Consider the following 10,806-nt stretch of genomic DNA (forward strand, 5'->3'; position numbering starts at 1 on the left):
CTGCATCAGATGACCTGGCCTCCACAATCATCCAACCTCAAGAATCTTAAATATATTTGGATTTGTTTAACACTTTTTTGGTTACTACATGATTCCATGTGTTATTTCATCGTTTTGATGTCTTCACTATTATTCTACAATGTAGAAAATAGTACAAATAAAGAAAAACCCTTAAATGACTATGTGTGGCCAAACTGGTACTGTATATCCAATCTACATTTCACTTTACCAATGATTACATAGTGTACAGTAGTGTTGTGTTCTAGACCACCTAAAGCAAGACCGATTCAAGACCAAGACCGGAGCAAAAAGAGTCTGAGTGAAGACCAAGACCAAAGGGGGGACAGAGTCAAGACCGAGACTGGGAGGGGGACAATGGACCCGAGACAAGACGAGAACAGAAAAATAAGAGTTCAAAATGTCCAGTATGTCTGTGTTTATATTTCAGAACAACATATGGATTCTTTAGACATTCAAAATAGTGAAATAAAATGCATGCTGGGAGAAAATAGAGCCACTCTACAAATTATTACTAATCCAAACAGTGGGGAACAATGGGCCTTCTACGCCTTCAGAGAAAGGCTAAGGATTTATAAAATAATGATTATAATATAAAAAATGTTATATTATTTTCAATGATGTTCTGATTTAATCTCTTCAGTTTTTGTTGGAAAGGAAAGGGTTAACAAGTTCTAATCAGGATTTTTATTTGCTGTCTCAGGGGAGATAAATCTAGCTAGCTAAGTCAGCCATTGGCTAGGTAATCAGAAGCTAGATAAAAGGCATCTGCCATTCAACTGTATTAGGGCAACATTTTGGAGTTAAAGTGGAATCAACCAATTTTGACTTAATGGGTGGGACCGCTTTTACAAAAACGTCTGGAAACTTCTGCCTTCTTGAAGACCAACAGGTCACTGTGCAATAGCGAGCAGTAGTTTTCCCACGGTCTAGCTAGCTAGCTTTTGTTGTCGGCTAGTTTGCAGTGGCTGCAGCAGGTGTTAAAGAGGATGTTGTTGCTAATTAGTAAGCTTCTCCCTTTTCAAGAATAACTTTGAACAAGAAGTTTACTTTCAAATGATCATCATCATCATCATCATCTGGTGAGTGGAACTGTGTTTTTTATTGAAGTGCGCTTGCTGTTGATAGCCATCTCTTTGAAAATAACTTGTGTGTGAGAAACATTGTTGCATTTAAAGTGGAACTGACAGCATCTTAGCAACATGAAGTGTTATTAAAATCTGTTCATATACACCACCAGGAAGAAGGACACTTTTTAAAAACATTTTCTGACAAGCGACCACTTTAAGTTTTCGTAAATTCTTAGAATGTTTGAGAATTACGTATACTAAGGCATTTGTGAAAATTCTATAGCAATAGAGTGGGAAAGCGGCCGTGCATTTGGACAATTAATTGACACTGCAGTAAATGAAACCGAAGAAAAATATCTGTCTTGTCCAGGACTGGAGTCTACACAGACCAGTGCGCTATAGCCATCAGAGCTACAGTAGGCCTTTATACAAACAAGCCATTTGCCACACTGGCCTGCCGTCATTAACTTTTAACTGGATTGTGTTTTTACAGGCAGTTGCAACAGCGCGACTTCAGATCATTAGAACGCATTCGCCAAAAGCAACAAAATACACCTGAATGGATTTCTGCAAATATGTAAACACCACGTGAGTCCTCTTACATTTGAGAACTTTACAGTCCTATTGATCAAACAACCATGAAAAGGTAGGCTCTCTCTCCCTCAGTTATGCACATCAACAACTAATGCTAGCCAGAGCAAGATGATCAAAAATCTAACGAAGGAACATTAGATAAACTTGTTCAGGTAGTTGGCCGTCAAATGCACTGATAAACGATGGGGAATTGTAGCCAACCTCGTCCTTCTGCAGCTTGCCTGCCAATGCAATGTAAATGTAAATGTAAATGCATGCTTGTCCCAACCAAGCTAACTGGCTAAAGTTGGATAGCTTGCTAGCTAGCTACTTCCAGACACAAATGAGAGAACACCTCACTCCGAGCATTTTACTCACCGTAGCAGAGCTGGTTAGGCTGTTTACATGTTATCTAGAGCGTTCTTGACTAACTATTCTTTTTTTTTTGTCTACGTTTACCGACACCGGTCATATTAAGTGGGAGTTGCACGTTCGTAAATTCATCAGTTGTTCTGAATTTGCGAACGCAAAATGAACAGTCGTTCAAGTTCTTGCTAGCTAACCAAATGGCACCTGCATCTCTAGGTGTGTATAGCCACCAAAAAACAATGAGGGGAAAAAGTCAGTCACTCACCCACTCCTCCAATGACATGACACGTCATCCTCCTAGCTAGCTAGCTAACGTTAGTCTCCGTGTTTTTAGCTTGCTACATAAATAGATACGCTAGCCTATTAGCGACGTTATGACTGACTTGTGATCATTGCCCTTGCTAGTTTGATTGTATTGACATTCCCAGCCTTAGTTACATTTGTCAGTTTTTGTCCAGAATATTGACTAATTGAAACTGAAACAGAGCATCCCGAATGGAGGCAGCAAACAATGTATCAGGCCAGCTGTGATTTACAACCTGATAGCAATATTTTTTGGACTACCAAGAAATGTATTGGTGAAATATATTAATCATACATTGAACTGCATCCATCTATTCTGCCAACAATGCCTTAGTGTACATCATGGAATGTTGAGTTAAATATAACCTATTTTTAAAACCTCATTAAGTTGGTTTTGTAGCATAAACTGGTTACTTTGTGTGCAAAACGTTTAAATGTTTTTTGCAATGGGAAGTAATAGTTGTACATTTGATTGGGAAATGCTTAACGGTTGTGTTATTATTTCCTTATGAATGGGACCTACTGGCTTATTATGTCAGAGTTTATGGACTGCTTATCCTTTAACATCATGCTGTATGGGACTGCTGTCTTTCCATCGGCCCTATGCAGTGGTGTAGTGGTGCCTGGAGAAGTGGGTATACTCAAATGTTGCCAACAAGTTCCCAGTGAAGGAAAGGCAACCTGTGTGAAGAATCCTGTTTTCCTATGTTTTTTTATGTTTTCAGATTTTCACTATAAAGAAAAATCAATTGTTTTATTGTTGAAAAAATAAAACAATGTGATGGTCTAAGTCCACAACAATGCTTAAACCACATACATCTAATTGGGTGGGCCTGTTAGGGCCTGACTTCCTCAGTGGGTGGGCCTCTGTCCACCCTGGCCCATCCATGTCTACGCCCCTGAAGCAAACTGTGGTTCTCTGTAGCTCAATTGGTAGAGCATGGCGCTTGTAACGCCAGGGTAGTGGGTTCGATCCCCGGGACCACCCATACGTAAAAATGTATGCACACATGACTGTAAGTCGCTTTGGATAAAAGCGTCTGCTAAATGGCATATTACTATATTACAAACTTGGCAAACTGACAATTGCGCATCACAAATAGCCTACTAACCAACACCTCGGACTACACTTTTTTAATACCTGGTTTGCATACCCATTGTTGCCCTAGTTAGCATTTACTGGTAGATATCATGAATTGAAAAGTATTTCCTACCCTACCAGCTACCGATGTCATTCATCTGTGAGCTGCTCCATGCCAAAACCAGTTGAGAGCTGCACACTCCTGCTGCCTGCAGATGATATTCCGCTGAAACTAAGCTGTGTGCAGCGCGCATGTGAATATATTCCACGTGCTTTGCGATTGTGTACGCTACTTTGTGCATGATTTCTCTACTGTACTACATACCACATAATTGATAAGTCGTATAACTCCACTACACAACTTTGATTCGCATCAGTAAGGATTAAGGAGTGAGTATACGCAATGCCCACTGAAAAGAAACGTGGGTAAACGGCTTATACCTGGGCATAGCCTCCACTACTCCGCTGGCCCTTCGTGTTTTACACAAAGTGCACATTCCTACATGAGCACGCTGGTATCCTTTCAGAATCACGAACCTGTCACACACTGAAGGCCTATAGGTTCGCCACTGTGCAAACATGTCTATAATAGATATAAAGGGTGTTAAGATACTGTATTGATGTTTCAAGAAAGGAGTATATATATATATATATATATATATATATATATATATATATATATATATATATATATATATATATACATATATACACATACACATACACACACACAGTGGGGAGAACAAGTATTTGATACACTGCCGATTTTGCAGGTTTTCCTACTTACAAAGCATGTAGAGGTCTGTACTTTTTATCATAGGTACACTTCAACTGTGAGAGACGGAATCTAAAACAAATATCCAGAAAATCACATTGTATGATTTTTAAGTAATTAATTTGCATTTTATTGCATGATATAAGTATTTGATACATCAGAAAAGCAGAACTTAATATTTGGTACAGAAACCTTTGTTTGCAATTACAGAGATCATACATTTCCTGTAGGTCTTGACCAGGTTTGCACACACTGCAGCAGGGATTTTGGCCCACTCCTCCATACAGACCTTCTCCAGATCCTTCAGGTTTCGGGGCTGTCGCTGGGCAATACGGACTTTCAGCTCCCTCCAAAGATTTTCTATTGGGTTCAGGTCTGGAGACTGGCTAGGCCACTCCAGGACCTTGAGATGCTTCTTACGGAGCCACTCCTTAGTTGCCCTGGCTGTGTGTTTCGGGTCGTTGTCATGCTGGAAGACCCAGCCACGACCCATCTTCAATGCTCTTACTGAGGGAAGGAGGTTGTTGGCCAAGATCTCGCGATACATAGCCCCATCCATCCTCCCCTCAATATGGTGCAGTCGTCCCGTCCCCTTTGCAGAAAAGCATCCCCAAAGAATGATGTTTCCACCTCCATGCTTCACGGTTGGGATGGTGTTCTTGGGGTTGTACTCATCCTTCTTCCTCCAAACACGGCGAGTGGAGTTTAGACCAAAAAGCTTGATTTTTGTCTCATCAGACCACATGATGTTCTCCCATTCCTCCTCTGGATCATCCAGATGGTCATTGGCAAACTTCAGATGGGCCTGGACATGCGCTGGCTTGAGCAGGGGGACCTTGCGTGCGCTGCAGGATTTTAATCCATGACGGCGTAGTGTGTTACTAATGGTTTTCTTTGAGACTGTGGTCCCAGCTCTCTTCAGGTCATTGACCAGGTCCTGCCGTGTAGTTCTGGGCTGATCCCTCACCTTCCTCATGATCATTGATGCCCCACGAGGTGAGATCTTGCTTGGAGCCCCAGACCGAGGGTGATTGACCGTCATCTTGAACTTCTTCCATTTTCTAATAATTGCGCCAACAGTTGTTGCCTTCTCACCAAGCTGCTTGCCTATTGTCCTGTATCCCATCCCAGCCTTGTGCAGGTCTACAATTTTATCCCTGATGTCCTTACACAGCTCTCTGGTCTTGGCCATTGTGGAGAGGTTGGAGTCTGTTTGATTGAGTGTGTGGACAGGTGTCTTTTATACAGGTAACGAGTTCAAACAGGTGCAGTTAATACAGGTAATGAGTGGAGAACAGGAGGGCTTCTTAAAGAAAAACTAACAGGTCTGTGAGAGCCGGAATTCTTACTAGTTGGTAGGTGATCAAATACTTATGTCATGCAATAAAATGCAAATGAATTACTTAAAAGTCATACAATATGATTTTCTGGATTTTTGTTTTAGATTCCATCTCTCACAGTTGAAGTGTACCTATGATAAAAATTACAGACCTCTACATGCTTTGTAAGTAGGAAAACCTGCAAAATCGGCAGTGTATCAAATACTTGTTCTTCCCACTGTATGTGGCCTTGCGAAGCGGTTTTATGTGCAGAGCTGAATGGAAATTGATAATGATGAGTTTTTTACTCCTCTGGTCTCGGGAAGAAATTGTCTGAGATAGTGAAGACCAAGTACAAATGTTTCCGACACCAAGACGAGACCGAGACACTCAATATGTGGTCTCGAGACTGGTCTCGAGTACTACAACACTGCTGTACAGTCCCGCACTGTGGCCTAGTAGGTCGTATTCAATGATGCATCTATTTTATTCCTCGCATTACCATTTATTTAGATTATTATTTTTAAACTCTGCATCTTTGGGAAGGGCTCGTAAGCAAGCATTTCACGCTAAAGTCTACACCAGTTGTATTCGGTGAATGTGACATAAAATCTTATGTCTAGAAGCTTATTGTACACCTGACGTAAGTGGCGTTTCTCCATATCAACTGTGAGCACCAAAAGTATTGGGAGAGTGACACTGTTGTTGTTTTGGCTCTGTACTCCAGCACTTGGATTTTAAATTATACCATGACTATGAGGTTAAAGTGCAGACTTTCATCTTTAATTTGAGGGTATTTTCATCCATATCGGGTAAACCGACCAAAAGTATTGGGACAACTTTGGGGTCACTTTTATTGTAAATACAATTTGAGTCACTTCCATTGTAAATAAAAACAGAATGTTTTTAAACACTTCTACATTCATCCCCCCCCCCCCTCAAAAAATTGTAAAGTGGTTATCCCACTGGCTATAGGGTGAATGCATCAATTTGTGAGTCGCTCTGGACTAGAGCGTCTGCTAAATGACGTAAATGTGCCCTTGAGCAAGGCACTTAACCCTAATTGCTCCTGTAAGTCGCTCTGGATAAGAGCGTCTGCTAAATGACTTAAATGTAAATGTAAAATGGATGCTACCATGATTACATATAATCCTGAATGAATCGTAAATACTGGTGAGTGAGAAAGTTAGTCAAAATATCATACCCCCTCCCCAAAATGCTAACCTCCCCAATTATTGTAATGGTGAGAGGTTAGTATGTCTTGGGGATATGATATGTGCGTCTGTAAATAATCATTATTCACGATTCACTCAGGACTATCCGTAACCATGGTAACATCCACATTAATGTAGAAGTGTTTAGAAACATATGCTACTCTTATTTACAATAAAAAGTGACTCCAAAATGACAATACATAATTTAACATTAATTTATATTGGGAACAAAATAATCCTAAACACAAAAAAAAAAGCAAATGAATCCAACAAATCTGTAGAGCTTTAAGCTTGATGTAGTCATTGTGTGCTATGAATATGGGACCAAATACTAAACAGACATTACAGACTCCTTCCTTTAGGCCTCATCTTCCTCCATCCTCCGCTCGGAAGAGTTGAAGGAGAGTGAGTCCTAAACATAATAGCCTAGACTAGTCCTTGAGAATAGAGAGAAGAGGAAAAGAAGAGCTGCAGTGGAAAAGCTCTCTCTTTCCCTCTCTCCCTCATATCTGAAACTTTATTCACACCCAGATTATCCAAAGCCCTTTACAGAGCAGTCAGTGTGTAGTGATTAAGCCTGTTGCCAGGGTTTAAACCTCCCCTATGTTGGGCTTGACTGCCTGGGGGAGGGCTTCTGCTGCAGGAGAGGGGGCTGGAGCCTGGAGCCTGGGCCTGCCTGCCTGGGGGAGGGCTTCTGCTGCAGGAGAGGGGGCTGGAGCCTGGGCCTGCCTGCCTGGGGGAGGGCTTCTGCTGCAGGAGAGGGGGCTGGAGCCTGGAGCCTGGAGCCTGGGCCTGCCTGTGTCCCAAATGGCACCCTATTCCCTTTATATTGCACTACTTTTGATCAGTGCCCACAGGACGCAGAATGTCCCCCTCTCCCCGACAGCCACTTGTCAGACGCAGCTGATGAGTCCTCACCCCACGCATCCATCAACACACACACACACACACACACACACACACACACACACACACACACACACACACACACACACGTCTCACACTTGCAGAGATATAGCTGCACATGACATGTTTATAGTCAGACATCACTGATTCGCAGAGGAGGAACTACACAGTAAATATAGTCAGTCAGAGAAGACAAGCAGGAAGACAGAGAATTTTAATTGGACTTTACACATGCAGAGGAACATGTATGTAGGCCTAGAACATACTAAGATATTTATGTAGGCAAGGCCTATGGGATGCATGCATAGGACACTCACAAAACACGAACCATAACCCTTGAACACGCCAAAAGATCACGGACACACAGGATGTCAGTGACACTCGGGGTGTGTTCCAAATGGTACCCTATTCCATATACTGCACTACTTTCGACAAGAGCCCTATGAGCCCTGGTAAAAAAGTAGTGCACTACATAGGGAATGGGGTTCCATTTTGGAGGCAGACAGGATGTCACGTCTGAATATCCTACAAAAAAAAAAAAAGCTAAACTAACAGTGTGAAGGTGACAGGGGGGCAACTTCAGTTGGACCTCGGTCACACACACTCACTACAATTTCAGGCTATTGTCCCTCTTGATACAATAAACATGGACTGAACTGGCATAAACACCAGTATTATCAGCTAGATAGGCGACGCAGGCAGCCTTATGGAACTGGTAGCCTAGGCATGTCATGGTGTAACTTTCTGTTAATAGCTACTTCCCACTCAAAGCCTGAGACATACTGATGAGCTGGCTGGCGTACTTGATAAGCTTCCTGTAGGTTATGTGGGAAGCATGGGATTATGCAATGAAAGCTGCTTCTTTAAAATCAAGCTGCTTGCTGCTAAATGGACAAAGATTGTTTGTTTATAGTGAGAGATAAATCAATGTGCACATTATACTGAGAACTCTGATACAGAATATTCAAGAGCTATGTGAATACCAAATATATGCTAAATATGGAAGCTAATGACATCACATGTCTTAGGCAATATCTTGGGAAATTGCAAGATATTTCATGTTCAGAACAAGCAGAAAGGTGTTCATTACAAGCATGTCTGTTAGCTTCCTATTCAAGTTGTCTACATAAAAGGATGACATCATTAAGTCAGGTTGGTTTTTGTAGGCTGTTCCACTGGCTGCTATTTTAGCCTTTAATCAGACATTTCAAGCTCGTAATGTTAACCTACGTTTACTTTAATGCAGATTACAGGAAACAAATATCTGCATATCAGTGGTTAAGCTATCGTTGAAAGCATTGTATGAATGACAATAGACGGCAAATCAAACAAAACGTTTTACATGTAACTGTCAATGGTGTTAAACTAGTCTGTAGCACACTAGTCCAACATTTGCTTCGAGCACAAAAATAATAGACACACTAGACTCTGGGGACAATGTCATTTTGTTTGTCTGTCAATTACTGTACAGTTAAAGCCAATTTCATTTTATTTCATTAACATATTTTAACATGTGCATTGAGCTATGCAATCGTTGTCGATGTCTGGCAATCCATCCACCGTAGAATGTCCAAAAAATAATGATGCAGTAAGTAGCTGGTTGTAAAACATTCAGTCGCAACATGTATCCGCTGGAAAACAGTCTGTGGCACAGCCAGACAGTAGCTAGCTACATTGTAGTTCCAGCCGTCTAGTGACAACTCACCAATTATCAAGTAAAACCTCTCTTCAAACAAAATGACAATTCCCCAAATTGCCAGCTAAACCAAGTTGAAATGCTTTTGAGCAACTGCATACCGGTTTTAAAAACATGGCTCATTGTTTATCGAGCGGTTCAGTTAGTAATTTAACACTAGAAGAGGTGAACCAAACTGGCTTGTCATTTGCTCGCAATGCACTTACCCATGAGCTCAGGTCGGTACTTTTATGAAAACACGTCCTCTGTTCCTCATTTGCCAAGCAATACTTTCATCGATTAAAAAACACTGTATGAATGATAAACAATGTCCAATGAAACCGACAGTGAGAATTGTTTTGCGAGCAGGTGTAACCAACCAACAGAACAAGTATTTGGGTTGCACAGTTCAACTACCCTACGCACTTCACTGACTGCCTATCTAGTCACAGACTGTGACGTTAAAACAACAATGCGTTCAAGTCTCAACTTTGGTAGCCATCATGCTAGCTGGCAAGCTATGAGTCATAATGAAGAATAAACTACATTAGCCTGGTATCTTGACAACGACATACTAATTTCACAGTGACATAGGTTACTTCGACTTTATCTTAAAGGAAACGAAGACATGATGACAGCGTGCTATAGGACGTGTCGTGCATGAGGCCAGCAATTTAGAACTGTGAAAGCAATAGCTAAAATGAACATTTGTACCTTCATCATAAATAAACCAAAGTAAAAACTGACCAGTGATGTTCTTGCTCCTTTTGATGAATCCCACGTTTCCAATAGCATTTAGTCCAACTCCGAAAGAGACAACTTGACTTTCTGAAGTTTAGTCAGTACTTCCTGAATGAGGGCTCGAGTCGCTCGAGCACGGCCCCTTGTCGCTGACAGCTTGTTTGACAGCGGAAATAAATTCGTAGATTATCTGGCAAGCAGCAGTTGGCTCTAGTTCTGGCCTATACGCACCTCTATAAAATGTTATGGTTTGACAAAAAAAAAAAACACATTCGCCGTATGTGTCACAATTGTTTAGATCATGCCCGTTGATTATTGATCATGATCAATAAATTGCACTGATCAGATAATTTGTCATTTAACTCGATACAATATTGGACGTTTTAGTATGTGCTATTTACGAGGAGAAACAATCGAATTCAGAGTCAAAGCAGACGAGGACATGAGGAGGATGAGAGAAACAAAAATGTTTCGGTCATTGGCTATAAAGGATCATCAACAGACAACCTTTCGTGATTGATAAACTAGGGATATCAATGTTAAAAATGATAATGAATACTTGGGTAGACTGTATTAGGTTTCAGTCATGTCCTCATTAATAAAAGAACATGGGGTTAATTGTATAAAAAATAAACCACATTCATTTTGTGGGCTTTATGTATATTTTGTGGTGCATTGGGACAATATTGACCACTGAAAGCGATGAAAGTCAGTCACAGAAATGTCAATTCTGACCAAATGCGTCACTTGACAGTGTTCATA

The 10,806-nt window shown here is 41.0% G+C and overlaps 1 protein-coding gene across 3 annotated transcripts in view; it reads right to left on the minus strand.

Annotated features, from left to right (window-relative positions):
- taok3a (TAO kinase 3a) overlaps nt 1–10,207 on the minus strand; it is a 131,987-nt gene extending 121,780 nt beyond the window's left edge. The window contains exon 1 of one of the 3 annotated variants that reach the window (XM_084181336.1): nt 10,051–10,207. The gene's annotated coding sequence lies outside the window, so the exon portion shown is untranslated. Of the gene's footprint in view, nt 1–9,530; nt 9,704–10,050 lie in introns of those variants that run through there. The other 2 variants (XM_084181338.1, XM_084181337.1) reach the window with 2 other exon arrangements.
- Nucleotides 10,208–10,806: the final 599 nt, after the last annotated feature.

This window comes from Coregonus lavaretus, assembly GCF_964263955.1.
Source record: "Coregonus lavaretus genome assembly, chromosome: 17".
NCBI lineage: Eukaryota > Metazoa > Chordata > Actinopteri > Salmoniformes > Salmonidae > Coregonus > Coregonus lavaretus.